Source organism: Macaca nemestrina, chromosome 6 (genome assembly GCF_043159975.1).
Source record: "Macaca nemestrina isolate mMacNem1 chromosome 6, mMacNem.hap1, whole genome shotgun sequence".
NCBI classification, from domain to species: domain Eukaryota; kingdom Metazoa; phylum Chordata; class Mammalia; order Primates; family Cercopithecidae; genus Macaca; species Macaca nemestrina.
In genome coordinates this window covers 100,887,161-100,904,223 of record NC_092130.1, presented here as the reverse complement: position 1 = coordinate 100,904,223, position 17,063 = coordinate 100,887,161, and the positions used below count along the sequence as shown (strand labels likewise).

General features: G+C 42.7%; 1 protein-coding gene across 4 annotated transcripts in view; it reads left to right on the top strand.

The window, feature by feature from the left end:
* The first annotated feature begins 2,450 nt into the window (after positions 1 to 2,450).
* LOC105475122 (synaptic vesicle glycoprotein 2C) overlaps positions 2,451 to 17,063 on the top strand; it is a 270,506-nt gene continuing 255,893 nt past the window's right edge. For 2 of the 4 annotated variants that reach the window (XM_011730131.2, XM_071098804.1), the window contains exon 1: positions 2,451 to 2,689. The gene's annotated coding sequence lies outside the window, so the exon portion shown is untranslated. Of the gene's footprint in view, positions 2,690 to 2,744; positions 2,860 to 17,063 lie in introns of those variants that run through there. The other 2 variants (XM_011730129.3, XM_024790743.2) reach the window with 2 other exon arrangements.

Genomic DNA, 17,063 nt, shown 5'->3' with positions numbered 1-17,063 from the left:
TTGAGGAACAAAAGTCCTGATGTGTAGGAGGGCAATGACTTTAGAGCACTGGGATTCTGTGGGGATTGGGTGGTGTACCCCTTTTCCCTTCATCTGCTTCTACAAGACAAGTGTTTTCAGAAGAGAGAAAACATTTCATTATAATGACAGCGTGAATAAAACTAGTCTGAGTGCTGGATCCAAGGGGCCTGGAGCCAAGGTGTATGCCAGGCAGGACCCTAGAACCAGAACTGCTTTAGAGGGCAAGTCCAGGAAACAGGGCACAACATCATCATGACAAAGTGTTTCCTATCCTCCAAAGACACAACGTTAAAATAGCCTTTTCCAGTCAACCTGGTCTTAAATGGGATGTTTCCTGCAAACACACAATCAGGGATTTTCCTAAAGGAGCTGTTACCTTCAAATGCATCAAGACACGAAAATCCAGAGGTAGAAAAATCAATCCACTTTAAAAATATATATATATCTTCCATGGACAAGATAGGAGAATGATTTAAGGATGATACAGCATAGCATGAAGAACGTTGATCGCTTTTAAGGTTTGTTTCATGGTTTTCTGAACTTCTGTCACTTGGAGAAACAATCCATTATTCAGCAACAGTTTGGGGGAGGTTCTCAAAAAGGTACCCGTTTGAGAACTCAGTGAATTGCCAGCACATTTTGCAGTTGGAAGCTCAAATTTTTATAAATAACATGTGGGGAATCCATATAGGATTTGTTATTTTTAAATTTCACAATTGTATTTCCAATGCTGGATTCATAGGCACTTCCTTGTCATAGTAGCAGCACATTAATTTTAGCCTAAATAATTATTTAAATTATTTAACTATTTAAATAATTATTTTACTAAGAAGAATCCACGAAATGAAAATGAGCACGTTCACTAATTTTCATGTTGCCTGACCATCTCATAGCTCCGCCTACGGTCACAGACTGCAAAGCCTCTCACCAGAACAAGAAAGACCGAGCAAGGAAGTGTAGGTTCAACAGCACATGAGAACCATAACTTACAGTTCCAGAGTGTCTGAACCAGAAAGGAGAGAAAATGAGAGACCAAGAGTTGTCTCCATTTTCTTCTCTTCACAGTATCCTGCATAGTGGCACAAATCGAATTGGAAAGCCCAAGTTAACACCGCCCTGGGCGAACGGCCTGGCTCCACCGGCTCCTCCGTGCAGGAGGCTCCAGCCTGGGGATGCCTGATAGCTCTCCTTCCCTGGCGCCTGCATTATACATGTAACATTTATATTTCTATCCACACAGCGTTCATTCAGCCATCCATTCAATCACCCAGGCATATTTACACGTATGGAACACATTCGCGGAGAGATGTGTGTGTTTGAGTTCCAACCACTGCAGCCCGTACTGGCACCGCGCTTTGTCTCGCTTTGGGTCACCACCACAAGAGCCACGATTTCGCGGAAGGCACACGCCTGTGTGACCGCTTCCCACTCCACATGGGTTCCGTGACAGCGCGGAGCTGGAGGAGTCAGGGACGTGGGGATGCCCTACTTCCCGCAGCATCCGGATGGCAGGGTCCGCGTCGGAAGGCCTGGGAGGGCGACGCCCTCCGATGGTGCCGCTGGGTGGGTGCGCCAGGCCTGGGTGTGGCCTCGAGGAGCGAGTTTCTCTCCACCGCTTTGGAACAGTGAAGCGCGAGTTGGGGTCTCCTGCACGCCAAAGGGAGACATGTTTGTTTCTGACAACACAAGCAAAATTCTCATTCTCATTCTCTCTCTCTCTCTCTCTCTCTCTCTCTCTCTCTCTCTCCTCCCCCCTTCTCTCCCTCCCTCTCTCCCTCCCTCTCTCCCTCTCTCCCTCTCTCTCATATTTGGTTGTTTTCCCCCTAAGGGGCCACTTTCAATGTCTGCCTGCGAGCCCAGCTGTCTGGCCCTATCTAGCATTGGGGAGACACCAGACTTAACCTAGCGAAGTTTTCTTCTGCTTGCTCTTGCTGTGCCCAAGTTTCCTCTGGACTTGTCTGCCAGCGTCGGGGTGGGGGCTGGGGGAAATAGGCAATCTAGCTCTGCCTGGTTGCTCCCTGGAAGCCAACTTGAAGTAATAAGTCAATCCCAGGCCCAGAAATAGAATACAAACCCTCTTTTTGTCCGGTGCTAACAGAGTCCAGCAGTCAGAAATCCCTGGCGTCTCACGCTGGACCTGACCCGGGTCGCCGCCAATTGCGCAACGCACAGTCACAGTTGGTGACCAATTAAGGACTGCCGCCCCCCTCCTTCACCTGCTACTAACTCAGAGCCCTGACTTCTCCAGAAGTACCTACCACTTGCAAGTGGCTCTCCTTCCCCGCCCCCTGCCCCATTCCCGCACCTCAGCAGCGCCTCACCACAGCGACTTGCCGGAGCACCGCGAGTGGCGCCCGGCGCCCGCCTCCCCCGCGCGCCGTGACACCCTGCGCACCGCTGGTACTCTCGCCACGCCGCCGCCCGGCACTGCAGCACCGGGGGGAGGAGGGAGGCGGAGGAGGGGAGGAGGACCGCAGCGTGCAAGCCAGGAGTCACTTTCCCGCCCCTCCTCTCGCCGCTGACACGCTCAGAGGAGTCACCACTCTGCGCGCTGCAGGCGAGAGTGGCAGACGGAGGCGGCCCGGGGAAGCGAGCCGGAGCGGCGCCCGCACGGAGGCGGCTGCAGTGCTGACACCACTCAGGGAAAGGGTCTCCGACGGCTGGAGCGGTGAGTGGGGGAGGCGAAGCGGGCATCCCCGGGGAGACTTCCCGGCTACTGGATTTCTCTTCCCGACCGGTGGCCGGGCGCTACAGCCTGGGGAAGTTTTTGCAACCTTTCAGAAGCGCAACTTTGCCCCGCCTGCCCCGGGGGAAACGGCTGCAGGTGCCCGCTGCTGGGTAGGCGCCTTTGTTGAGGAGGGACCGGGAAAGTCGGGGTAAAATAGATGCAGTGGCCCCCGGGTTCGCTAGGGTAGGTCTGGGGACTGGGTCGCACTTTCTCTGGGATTCCCAGGGGAGGTGGGTAGGCAGCAGAGGCGATGCATGGGCCGCGTCTGCAGCGACCGCCAAGCTCTTTTTTGCTTGTGTGGTTTGACGGGCAGGGTACCTGGACCTATACCTTCATAGCAGCCTTAGGCTCAACTTTTCGGCGGGGATCCCTCTGCAGACGTGCGGGTGGCGGGAGAGCAGAGGCAGCTGCAGTTAAGTGCTGAGAGAGCCTGAAAGAAACACCATGAATTTTCAAACTCTCCCACATGCATTCCCGAAGCGCCTGTCTAGCGTCTAAGCGAGAGCAAGAGAAGGCTGGAGAGCAGGGGAGCCCGCGGGGCTGAGGCTCTTTGTCAGCCGCCTGCACTTCCTACACAACGCCTTCATTCAGCAAAAACCTATTGGGCGCCTACTGTGCGCCAGGCGAGGCGAAGCAGACCCAAGGCTGTGAAGCTCAGAGGGGAAAGGGACCGATCCCAGTAAATAATGGGTAATCTTAGATGGCAATGAGGGTAGTGAAGGCCATTAGCGGACCCTCTGACCCTTTCTCTTAGTGGGCTTCTTCCCCTCCGCCTGGGTTCTAGAACTGGGAAGACTTTTCTCCAGAGTGTCGCGGGGAGCGCCCCGAGCTGGGTCCAGGGGGACTGCGGAATACGGGGATGAACTTGGCTTGGGGCAGCCAGCACCCCGCGACAGATTAACAATCGGGAGCAGATCTGTGGGCGTGCGGGGACCATAGGCGGCTCGCGGGGGCGGAGGGGGAGGGGCTGAGTCACGGGGGCTGGAGGTGCCGCCTGGACGGCCTGAGCTGGGGGCGCTCGCGTCACCTGCTACGTGTGCCAGTGATGCAAATGCAGACCCGCGAGGGGCGGGCAGGGGTGGCGGGTGGGGGCAGGAGACGGAGTCTCCGTCTGGGAGCGCGCGTGTGTGCGTCAAAGGCTCTAGGTTGATGGATGCCCCGCGGCGCGCCTGACGCGGACAGCGGCCACCCGGCGGGGCCGCGGGGGGCGGGCGGACTGCGGCGGCGCGGGGCGGCGAGGAAAGCCCCGCACTGCCCGGGCGGGCTGGCAGGCGGCTCCGCAGTGCGCCGCAGTGCTGGGAAGGCGCAGCAGCTACCGGGCACTCCCCGGGGTACCGAGGAGATGGGGCGTCTTTTAAGGCTCCGAGACCGGGATGCCCTGATGGTCTCCTCTCCCGCTGAACCTACTCCCTTCATACTTAGCTGACTGTTAGCGCGGTAGCTTCCGTTTAATTCTTATCCTTAATTCTGAAGAATGTGGCGTTGATCTCTTAGGCGTTCACTCATTTTCCATGGCAAGTTCCGAAAGGCCTCGTGCTGGTGGGCAAGTTTTCATGTGAACGCCTAGGTGTTGAGGTTAGTGAGGTTCTGTAGTGCCAACCCGTTGCGCCACCATTCTTCAGGATTTTTGGCAGGAGGCCTGGCCTCTAAGCGAGGTTTAAGAATGTCTTACAAAACAATGTGCCGCATTCCTCTTTCATAGCAAAAAATACGCGTTAAAAACACTACTGATAATGCATTCTCTGGTGGAAAATAATAAATCAAATCCACGATCCATTCTATTCTTTCTTTAAAGACCACTTTCTGGAAACCCAATGACTAAGTTTTTCTACTGGCTTTACTGAAGGAGCCCAAATCTTCAGTGTGTAGGCAAAATGAATGAAAGGGGGCTGGGTTGGGAAAGAAGAAAGGAAGGGAGGGAGGAAGAAAAACAGTTATCAAGGAACCCAGAAACACAGATGCTAGTCACCATTTCCCCAAATATTGTGTTATGTCACCTTGGGCAGGTTACTTAGCCTCTTAGGTTCATCTTCCACCTTTGGGAAATGTAAAAAATAGCTTATACTAGCTTTTATGTACCTTACAGGGTTGTTTTGAAGACAAAAGAGATAGTCTCAGAGAGCTTTGGCTTTGGAAATACAAATTCTCTATGAATGGAAAATATTAGCAAAGCCCCTACACACACACACACGCACAAACAACTTTATCTTTTAAAAAATTCTAGAGACCTTTTCCAGCGTTGTTTTTTTTAAAATGAAATTTGGCCCTCGATGTGAGCAAATGCAGACAATAGACTTTTCCTAACAGTCTAATATACAATCAAATGCCGTTAGCTGCTGACTGTCCGGAGAAGGAAAAAAAGCAGCTCTGGATCACATTTGGGTGTTTTGTTCATGTAGTGGAGAAATGAGATTTATTTTTCATGACCCAATGACAGTGAAAGTAGCTTCTCTGATCTGAGCAGCAGACTGGCCTAAGAGCTTGTAGTAAAAATCCTATTCATTATTAACCCTATCATATTCCTTGAGTGTGGAAATGCTTCAAATAATAGGATCCAGTTCCCAATCTCCAGGAGATTACGGCAAAGGCATCATAATGTGCAATATATCACGTGATGACAAGTACCAGAAAACCCATTTCCTATAATTAGGAGTGTTAGCTCTTATTCTTAAGTAAACTCGATGACATATTATATGAATAAAAGCATGTGATTTGTCAAAATGCCTCCTTAACCAGCCCACTGTTGTTATTCATATTACTCCATATAATGCTAGATTTCTGAGAGTAGTGAAAGCAAAATGTCTCTTATTCTGTGCAGCTATATCAGGGGAAAACCTTCAATTCACCAGCGTATTTCTTGGTTCCATGTTGGTGAGGTTCGTGTTTGACTGTGGTTCACAGCATACATATTATTTCCATTTAAACACAAACTCATCATTTCAATGAAGTCTGTTTGTAAATCCAGGAAAGGCAGCCCCTGGCAGGTGTATATAGTTTTGATGCAACATTGCCACATTGTTTTTGCTTTTGCTTTGCTTTTTCAATCTCTGCACAGTTGAGCAACCAGCGTAAGATGTTGCAGTGGTTTGAATTTGGAGGTTTTTTCTTTATTTGAGACAGCTGAGAATAACAATGGGAATGAAGTTACAATTTTAATTCTTGCTAGAAATATGTCTTAATGGGATACTAAAACACAATTTTATTTTATCACAACCCCTCCTAATTAGGGACAGCAGTAGTATTTGCACTTCAGGATGGCTTCCCTATTGAGAAGAATTGAACAAAATTAAATAAATGGACAGGATGTATTGGATGATTTGGTCCTTTCTAGTTCTAATGTTCTTTCTCTCCAGGAAATAGAGAAATATATGATGAGTTATATTTTAAGTTTGAACTTTGCTTATAAGTAGTATAGAAAATGTGTTTTTAAAAATTAACTCAGGTTAAAATTTTACATGAAGCTATAGGCTCTGTTTTTGTAGATAAATGGTCCATTAGATTTTGTATTATGCCATTAGATGTATGAATTAAAACAATTTTAGGGATCAAATTTGAAAAATAATTCCTGCTTAATATAAAGAAAATACTCAGATCAATTTAGTATGACATTTAAAATATTTTCTGTTGACCACCTAATGCGCATTATGCTTGCTACATCTTTTCCCATAGATAGTATATAATACAAATGATTAAGACTGGACACTATAGGGATGGCCTTCAGTCTTCTGACAACCTTGGACCCTCTTACAAGTCAAGAGTATAGTGAGATTCATGACAGGTGAAACCAAGAGCTTTCTCTTATCATTTTCCACTATTTGCAAATCCTAGAATCCTAGAGTAGCCAAATAGAGTGATTCTCAAATAGTTGTGTATATCATATTTTCCTGGGGAACTTGTTTAAGTGGGAATTTCTGAGTCCCATTCTAAACATTCTAAGTTAATGGTTCCATGGTTGGGCCCAGAGTGTGCTGTTTATCAAGCTCTGCCAAGTGAGTTGGATATTATCATTAGGGGAACCATATATGCAGATGCACTTGAACTATTTCTAGATAGCATAGCAAGAACCAGAATGCATGGACTTTCTACGCTATGTTTTCCTCTTTAATATTTACCAAGTATCTGCTGGAAGCCCTCAGTGAAATATCATTCTGTTTTGTGAGACAGATGTAAAGAGGACTAACTTCTTTAGTAAAAGTCATGGGAGTGAGTGGCATGGGTGGTTGGGAACGACTCCATGGAGACACTTACATATTTGGTATCAAAGAAGGGAAGGGCATTGGCAGAAGGAACGTTGTAATGACAGGTCAGTTGAGTGCAATAAAGGCTGAATACCTTTGCATGGCCTTCAGAGCCCTAGGTGGTCTGGCCTCTGCTCACTTCTGCAGCCTCATTTTACATGAGCCCCAAACCACTTCCATCCCCAGCAACCTTCAATCATCAGTCTCCTTCTGCAACTTGCCCCAACCTACCTGTACCATATTAACTCCTTATGCTCTTCAGATTTCAATCCAGCCTCTAAGCATCTGTTGTGAGGTTACTTTTAATACAGTGCACTTTTCCTCATAAAGTTATCAGAGAAAATATAAGATGCTCAGTTAAATTTGAATTTAGATAAACAATAAAATTTTTTAAGTATAAATATGTCAAAAATATTGCTTGGGACATTGTCCTAGTCCCTTCCAGCTGCTATAACAAAATATTTTAGACTGGCTAATTTATAAACAATGGAAATTTATTGCTCACAATTCTGGAGGCTGGGAATTCCAAGATTAAGTTCCCAGAAGATTTGGTGTCTGGCCAAGGCCTGTTCCTCATAAATGTCCATGGAAGGGGCAAGGCACCTCCCTTCAACCTCTTTGATAAGGGCACTAATCCCATTCATGAGGGTGGAACCCTAATGACTTATTTCCCAAAAGGCCTCACCTCTTAATACTATCACATTGGGGATTAAGTTCCAACATATGAATTTGAGAGGGACACCAGCTTTCAGACCATGGCAGACATACTTACACTAAAACATTATTTGTTGTTTATCGAAAACTTAAAATTATCTGAGTGTCCTATATTTTTATTTGCCAAATCTAGCAATCTTGTTTATGAAGCTCACTAATTTTACAATTTCTTTTAAAAAAATGAGATTCTTTCATTAATGCCAGTCACCCTTTACTAATCTACAAACCCTAGGAGACTGAGGACAGGATTAGGGATACATTGGTCTTATATTAATCTTGCTGATTTGTCCTTTATGTTTGAAATAGTATCTGGAGCATGGTAGGAGCTCAAGAAATATTGTCAAATGAATTAATGACGTGTTAGAGAAAAACAGTGTAACCATGAACAAATTTCTTTTTTTAATTTTAATTTTAATTTTACGTTCCAGGATACATGTGCAGGATGTGCAGGTTTGTTACATAGGTAAACATGTGCCATGGTGGTTTGCTGCACCTATCAAACCATCACGTAGGTATTAAGCCCAGAATGCATTAGCTATTTTTCCTAATGCTCTCCCTTCCTCCAGTCCCTCCCAGACAGGCCCCAGTGTGTATTGTTCCCCTCCCTGTGTCCATGTGTTCTCATTGTTCAGCTCCCACTTATAAGTGAGAACATGCAGTGTTTGGTGTTCCGTTCCTGCATTAGTTTGCTGAGGATAATGGCTTCTAGCACCATCCATGTCCTTGCAAAGGACATGATCTCATTCCTTTTTATGGCAGCATAGTATTTCATGGTATATATATATACCACGTTTTCTTTGTCCACTCTATCATTGATGGGTATTTAGGTTGATTCCATGTCTTTGCTATTCTGAATAGCACTGCAATGAACATATATGTGATTTTGTAACAGAATGATTTATATTCCTTTGGTTATATACCCAGTAATGGGATTGCTGGGTCAAATGGTATTTCTGGTTCTAGATCTTTGAAGAATCGCCACACTGTCTTCCACAATGGTTGAACTAATTTACATTCCCACCAACAGTGGAAAAGCATTCCTATTTCTCTGCAATCTTGCCAGCATCTGTTATTTTGTAACTTTTAAATAATCACCATTCTGACTGATGTGAGAAGGTATCTCATTGTGGTTCCGATTTGCATTTCTCTAATGATTACATATGTTGAGCTTTTTAACCATGAACAAGTTTCTTAACCTCTCTAAGCCTAAATTTTTTCAGATGTGAAAAGATGATTTTGTAATCTACTTTTCAGGATTACATGTAGAGATTACATAAGGAAAATATACACAAAGCTCCTAGCATGTTACTTCATAGGCACTGTACTTTAAAAAGTATCTTTTCTTTTGTCTCCATATGTATCTTGTAAAATGAGAGGATACCTTTTTGATGTATAAAATTCCACTTTTTTTCATTATACTGCAATTTCAGAAGCAATCAGTGTTTCCCGAGTATTTATCAAATACAAGGTAGTCTGGAGGATTCAGCTATGCAGTTACAAAAGTCCTGTTCTCAAGGAGCACCTATCTGTGGGCTGGTAACACCTAAGGCCAGCTTCATGGGTCTTTAGCCTGAACAGTCACATTAAGCTTCACGTTTAAAAGAACCGTATATTTGGTTTGGTGTTCTGCTGTCACCTCTTGAAATTCTGTGAGCAAGGGGTTCCATGTTTCCCTATTGCATTGGGCCCTGCCAATTGTGTAGCTGGTCTTGTTAAGCTATGCATATTTGTATCCAGCATATGCATACAGAGCATTGCATTTAGTCTTCATGGTATCCCTGGCCCTCTCCTTACCCAGAGAACTTGTGATTTTCCTGAGATGCATGGCTTATAATTAACTAAACCAAGTAATCAAACGCCTAGTTCAGTGTTCTTTCCACTACATCATGCCTGTCTTCACCTGATTACCATCATCTAGTGTGTTCAGACCTTTGGATGAGCATCTGGAGCTTTTAAAGACGATATCCTTAGGTCTCCTATTCTTCGGTGACTGCAATGAATCTTCACTGCCATCACTGCCTCTGTAATTGCTGAACAACTGGAACTTGAAGTTCTAGTTCTGCCTTTGTAGAAACACCAGGAACACCAGCAGCTTGATTTCTAAGATTCTATCTCTTCCAATATTTAGGTTTTAAAATCTGCAAATTTATGCAAGATAAGTAGTGAACTTTGGGGGGCTAAAATTTGTCTAAGAGAAATATCTAAGGTGTTTTATTCTTTGCTTTAAATTACCCAGCTGAGTCACGCAGCACGGGAGCTTCTGCAGCTAGGAACAGCCATGCATTTTGGCAGTGGGTAGAGAAGGTGACCCACTTTGTCATTTCAAGCTCCAACTAGCCTCTTTTAAAATACATGTATTTTAATATCACTTTTTAGTAGTTCTAAGCATGCCAATTTTCTTTATTTCATTTTTGTGCTTCATATCTAAGAAGTGATATTCTAATAAATCCATGGAGCCATTGTCATGTTTGCCCTCACACCATTCTTTTCGACACATGACGACATACTCCAGTCAACGCATATTAAACCCATCACTAGCTGCATTGAACACAAAACAATTTAAGTGTAAAGACTATTACTTTTTGAAGCATCCAATTAAATCTACAACCTGTTTCCTGTTGGCCACATCCATGTGAAGGCAGAAATTACAGACTCACAGCAGCAACCATAATCACTTCTGTGGTTCTCGTCTGACCCCAATTGTGGCATTCCTAGCCTGCTTCAAAGATTCCTCACTATTCTTTGAGTCCTTGAAGATTGCTCCTATAGTCCTTGTCCCCTGCTCTGGTCCCTGCAGCAACATCACCACAGTGTTGCCCGACCTGCCTCTCACTGCCCAGAATGCCTTGGTTCCAGTGTTGTGGAATCTGCTGGTGCTTCCCTGTGCTCTTGATGTCCCTGGAGAGTTTAGAGAATCTGTGAATGTATGAGGGCTGGTGTACGGACATGCCAAGTGATAGTCTCCTGTATTTACAATCAGTTCCCCTCTCAAATGCAGGTCCGTTGTCCTAGGACCGTAAATAACGGTCTCAAATTGCCTTTCACTCAGAATGAGCTTTCTAGGAGACTTTTTTTTTTTTAAGCCTACAGCAGCTCATGTTCCAGGCAGTCTCCCACCCAAGTACTAATCAGGCCTGACCCTGCTCAGTTTCCAAGTTGAGATAAAATCCCAAGAGACTCCTTAGTCCCTTCCCTCCTAGACATGCTCAGAGGTATCAGAATACTAAGATAAATCATCAGAATTTTGTATGTTTATTGCATCATTATTTGCAGTGGTGAAAAATTGGAACAACCTGTATGTCTATCAGAGCCTGATCACATTAATTATGGTTAATCCAAATAATGAAATACTACACAGCCACTGAAATGAATGAGGTGAACCTACATGGTAAAATGGAAATATTTTGAAGATGTTGTTAGTTTAAAAATAGCAATTTATGACCAGAATATAAATATATATATTTAGTAGAATCAATATAGTATGATTCTACTAAAAAGAATCTAAGGTACATTACAGAGTTTGAAAGAATAAAGATCAAACTCTTGTCTTTTTGGGGTGTGGAAAGGACCTTACGTATTTTAATATATATATTTCTGAATTGTTTGAGTTTTCAACAATAAGCACACATGACTTTTGTAATTAAGGCACCAGTGGAGGTGGTAAATATTAATTTCAGCATTCACCTGCAATGCTGTTTTTCAAACATGTGTAAGTATTAGTGTTCTAGTGGCTAAAAAAGCAGTGCCAGTTTTTCTCATGGATATTTTTCCAGGCAATAATGTAGGTGAGGTCATCTAAGTTGTGAGAACATAAATTGCTTTGGTACTCAATAAAACTATTTTCATTTTGAATGAAAAAGAAACATAGCTATAAACATTCAATACATTGGCCTTTGAGCAGGGGCTGCTTATTGCTGACTTAAGTCATTAGAGCTGAGGATCGACCCCCGTTCCTCCACCCCCATCCTCAATAAATCTTATTTGTCCAATAGCTGTCAAAAGCCTGCATTAATACTTGGAATATTGTGCTTTTAGGCACATTTTTCACTCTACTATGACTATGTATTTGACAGGATGGGAGATTGGCAATTTTTTATCTTGTCTTGCCGTGGGCTGAGAATGTTCTCCCTCCTACCATCTCTTCTTCCCCCCGCCGTACACATATTTATCTATGGAAAAGTCTCCTAATCATCCTTCAATCCTCAGCTCAAAGGTCCCTTTTTATGACACTCCACAGCTCTTTCTCTGTCTCTCCTAGGCCCCTTGCAGCTCCAGCTGTGGAGTGCTTCTCATATTGTGTCATGGTGGCTGCTCTATGTGTATTTTCCTACTAGACTCATACCTTGAGGAAGAGGCCAAACTACTGAGATATTTGTAACTCCTGGCACTGGACACATAGGGGCTGGAAGTATTTTAAATTATTTTTAAACCTTTTTAAATTAAAGTATACTATATAGAAAGAAAAGTGCATATTTGATAAGGGTACAGCTGCGTTTTCACAAATTGAACACATCTCTTTATAGAGCACCCATCAAAAATCAGAAAGAATATTCCGAATGCCCCAGAGGTCCCTTGCATGCTCCTTCCAGTCATAACTATCTCCCCACTATCCTGACTTCAGTCCTTTGGAGGTGCTTATCAAGTTCTCCCTCTCCTGCTCTGAATTCCATTGTTCCATGCACAAGATCTGAGAAGCTGCTTGGCAGAGTCTTGCTACTGCCAGTGGACATGCAAGTGGCGTGACTGTGTCCAGAATATTGTTCGGGTGCCCAGAACTTCCAGTCCACAAGGTTTTTTGTCCACAAGGTACAGGCAGATAACGGCCCCTAATTAATTGCACACATAGCCATCTGCACTGCAAAGCAGCTTTGCTTGTGACCAAATGCTAAGCCCCTCATGAGCAATTCTATCATTTGACCTCCACGCCTTGTCCAGAATTTCACAAAACTGTTCTCACACAGTCCTTTACTCCTGAGGCTTATTCTTCTTACCCTCCAAACTTGAACCCATTCCAGTGGATCAGAATGCAACAAACTGACTTCCAGACTCTTCAAATTTCTCCTCTATCAGCTGGCTTCTGAGCCGCAGTGGTCTGGATAAAGCACATTGCATTCATCCCTCTCTCTATACTAAATATTCTGGATTCTTATCACCAGACTGAGAAAACACATTGGAGAACCCTGGCCGCTCATCAAATTATTTTTCCCCCTTGTAGACTTGCTTCTAATGTCTTTCCCTTTGATATCACTATTCCAAGGAACAGTTTTAAGGAACTTCCCATATTTATTTTAAGGATGTTGTCCATTCTATTACCCATTGCACTTTTCATTATTGTTTATTCAAGAAATGTTTTTGGAGCTGGGTGCAGTAGCACACACCTGTAGTCCCTGCTACTTGGGAGGTTGAAACAGGATTGCTTGAGCTTAGGAGTTCAAGACCAGCCTGGGCAACATGGTGAGACTCTGTAAACAAACAAACAAACAAACAAACAAGTAGATAAATAGGCTTGAATAGAATAAAAGGCTGAGTAAGAAAGAATTCTTTCTCTCTGCCTGACTGTCTTTGAGCTGGGACATTGATCTTCCACCTTTGGATTCAGGCTTTGATTTAAATTATACCATTGGCCCTCCTCGGTCTGCACCTCTTAGCCTCCAATAATTGCATGAGCCAATTCCTTATAACAAGTCTCTTTATTATACTCTCTATATTTATATCCATACGTGTCCTTTTGGTTCTGTTTCTCTGAAGCTAATACCTGCCTCTTAACCCTAGACTCAGAACTGGTGCACTGCCACTCAGCCCACATTCCGTTGACCAAAGACCTGTAGTGCACAAGACAGTTCCACGTAAGCAAAGCCTTGCCTTGCATATCACACAATTTTCCAGTGTCCCAGCAGATATCTGTTTAGGTAAAAAATCTGTTTCTAATAATTTAAGCCTAGAATTGTATTCTGTTTTATGTATAAACACAGTATCTTTTGCACAATTTTGATATGTTGTAAATTTTTCAGGAGTAAAACCACTTGTAAATCAAGGGAAGACTATATTTTGTTTTGTTTAAAGTCTGACTGAGAGTTGTTCATCATTTCTGCAAATCACATTACCACTGGTGACAAACCCCATTTGTGACATCAGTTGCTAATAAGCACACCTGTATTTGTCTTCATTGGCATTTGTTGCATTTGTGATGATTCTGCACTTAGATATTAGCATCCCATGTCTTCATTTTGTATTTGAGAGTTGTTATACTGGAACATATACATATTTTAAAACATAATTTGTTATTATTTCTTCTAGTTCCCCTTAAGTCATTATGTTGATATTTTGAATTTATGTGTAGAGGTAGATATTATATATGAATATTATTTAATAAGGCATTGCTAAATATATGTTATTATTAGGTGCTTTTGAACATCTCTAAATCCTCTATATTTTAGCACTACATTATAGTAAGCTGACATATTTGGAGGTGGGAAAGGAGCAGGATATAATACAGAGAGCTCTTCTATCTTAGCATTGTGTCTGAAGGGAACATGTTCTTTCTGTGAAGACAGTCACATTATTCTCTCTCTGGCAGTAGTTGAGAGAGGGTAGTGTGTGAGCTGGGCCTACCTACAGAGATGGGTGATCTGGAGAAAATGTGCAAGCCTTTACCATAATTCTGCCTCTGAGGCTCACCTGAAACTCAGGCAGTCCAAAGGCTTGTCCTGTGAAGGCCCTGAGTTTTTTACTATGCAGCTCTAATTTTGATTAGTAATGAGTAGGAACAGGGGACGCTTAGGAAGAAAAGAAACAGGTGTTCAAAGATGGCTGCTTCAACAACTGTGGGAGATGCCCAGTAGGAATCTGGTGGTTTCCTTCTAATATTATTTTTTTTAAATTCTGTTATTCTTAGAGGTCACTGTCAGACAGTGCTTCCTGTGGGAGTCCCCTGCCATAGTCTTCTGTGTATGACAGTGGGAGCCCCTTGACTTGCTTCCTGAAGAGACTCTCTTACAAAAGAGGGAATGAAGGCCTGATGACTGATCTTTGTCCATAAGCTCAAGGATATTATATTGTCCTATTAATTGAAACTGATTTAAGGGTAATTCAGAGGAATAAATCAGAAGACATTGAAAGAGTGACCTAAGACTAAATAGCAGATGCTGCTCTGTGTGCCTTTTTATCTAAAGCTGGAGTATTGATAAGGGCATCACACTCTATCTGTGGCATGCAGAAGACATTATTGTCGGGGTAGAGCTATCTCATTTATTGATAAATACATTATTGTTTTCCCAAACATTCATTACTCTGAACCTGGTACGTAATGATCATGCCTGCCTTTTGGCATACAGATGTGTGCGCACAAAGTTTGATTATATTCAACAGCAGTACATGCAAAACAAAACAAAACAAAAATCAAACAATAAACCTGTAAAGGTTAACATTCACTTCCCAGAAAGCCTGAGGAGAAGAGCCAGTGATTAATATAATTAAATGTGAGACATGTATCCATACCATCTTATACCTGCACCTTTATTTAATATCAGGAGAACGATGCGATTCTTCTTATGGGCTGACATCAGCAAAACCTGCTGGCCCTAGAAGATGTGGAGGCATTGGAGCTCTGCCTAAATCGCCCACTGATGGGGAGAATCTGAGTCAAGATTAAGGGGATGCTTTGCAATGAAGAACTAATTTATTTGCTCCCAGCTTTGGGGCATTATGTACTTCCTTATTACCATATTATATATTATTACCTTATTACCCTATGAGTTGCTATGTTGATTATCATGTCAGACAATTGGTGTAACATCACATTCCACTTAATAAAAGTCCCAGATATAATGGAAAATAACAGTTCGTGCTGTGTCTGTTCCTCTGGCTTAGAATTTTTTTTCTTACTAGATGATTTTGAAATTGGGTACTACAAAATTTTAAAATTGTATGATGAGCTATCTTTGCCTATGATTGAAGTGCTATAAAATGTATACCTGAGCTCTTGAGACTCTTAGTGATGTTTTTGAAATTACTTTTACTGTACTTCCTGTTTGCCATATTAATGCTTTCTTTTGCTCGTGTGTGTGTGTGTGTGTGTGTGTGTGTGTGTGTGTGTCTTGTCTTCATGTCCTGTTGCTGCTAGTGATGAGTTATAACATCTTCACTCAGGAAATCATGACATCCTTAAATGCCTTCTCAGGGTTCTCTGATCACACTGTACTTTTCTGCTTCGAAGGGTTTCCTTCTTCTTTCCCAGGATAACCAACCACTGATTTTCAGTCTGGCTGATGTATGACAACACAGAACCCTCTTTCATAGCAGTTTTCACTATGACTTTGACTGACAGCATTGGAAATCAGGATCTCTAGCTTCTCAACATAACAGCTTCTCAGGCTAACTATTGCTTTCATTCGCAGCCTGTAGGCCATTTGGGTTTATATTCTAGATAGTTCAGCTTAACCTTCTATTAGCGATAAGAAGGATTCATGTTGTATTTTCTGATCATACCAGGTTTTACTTCTTTTTATCCAAGCTGAATTTCTCATCCAAAATTTCAAGTTTAATTCTAAGAACTAATATGTGTCTCTCTGTGTGTATTTTTTAGGCTAACAGATTTTTCATGCCTCAGAAGTGGTAACATTGAGAGTTGTGGTTAGATGTAAATTCTGGCTCTTATTTGAATTTTTAGAACATGTCCAGAGTCTCTGAATGTACAGCCCTGTCAGCAAATTGGCCAAAATATTTTATTTGTAAGATGCTTAGTAAGCATCTACTATATCAATTAGCCATAAAATTAGCAAATTCTTTTTAGCTTTGTTAAATATTAGGATAATAGGAAAAGGAGGCACTTTAGATAAATCATCATCTTTTTTTTAGTTCTGGTTTGTGTAAAGCTGCCTTTGGGTCAACTGGAGGTCAAGTTTGGCTATTTATTTGCTTATTAGCTCATAAGCTACAGCTATGCTAAATGAAATAAATGCAACTTCACAGTATGTAAGAAAACGAGCATCAAAACTACATTTAATTCAACTTAGTATCAGTTATTGCCCTTAACGAGCACTCTTTCGTATGGGATCATAAGAGGTGCTGGAATTTCTCTGGAGATAAGAAGTCACACCAATGATTTAATAACAGTCTTTAAGTCTTTTAAAGGCCATATGCCAAAAGATAATGCCTACTTTCTCTGCTTAACAGGATTGAAGAAAATAGACATTAGGAGATAACTGAAATATTTTTAAAAGTGAAATAGAAATTTCAATCAATTTCAGTCCACAAATTGACCATCTCCCTTGTGCAAGGGATATGCTATGATAATTAGGAGAAATGAGGTGGGTGGGATACAGCCTGTGATCTCAAGAAGCATGCACACCTGTGAGGGAGAG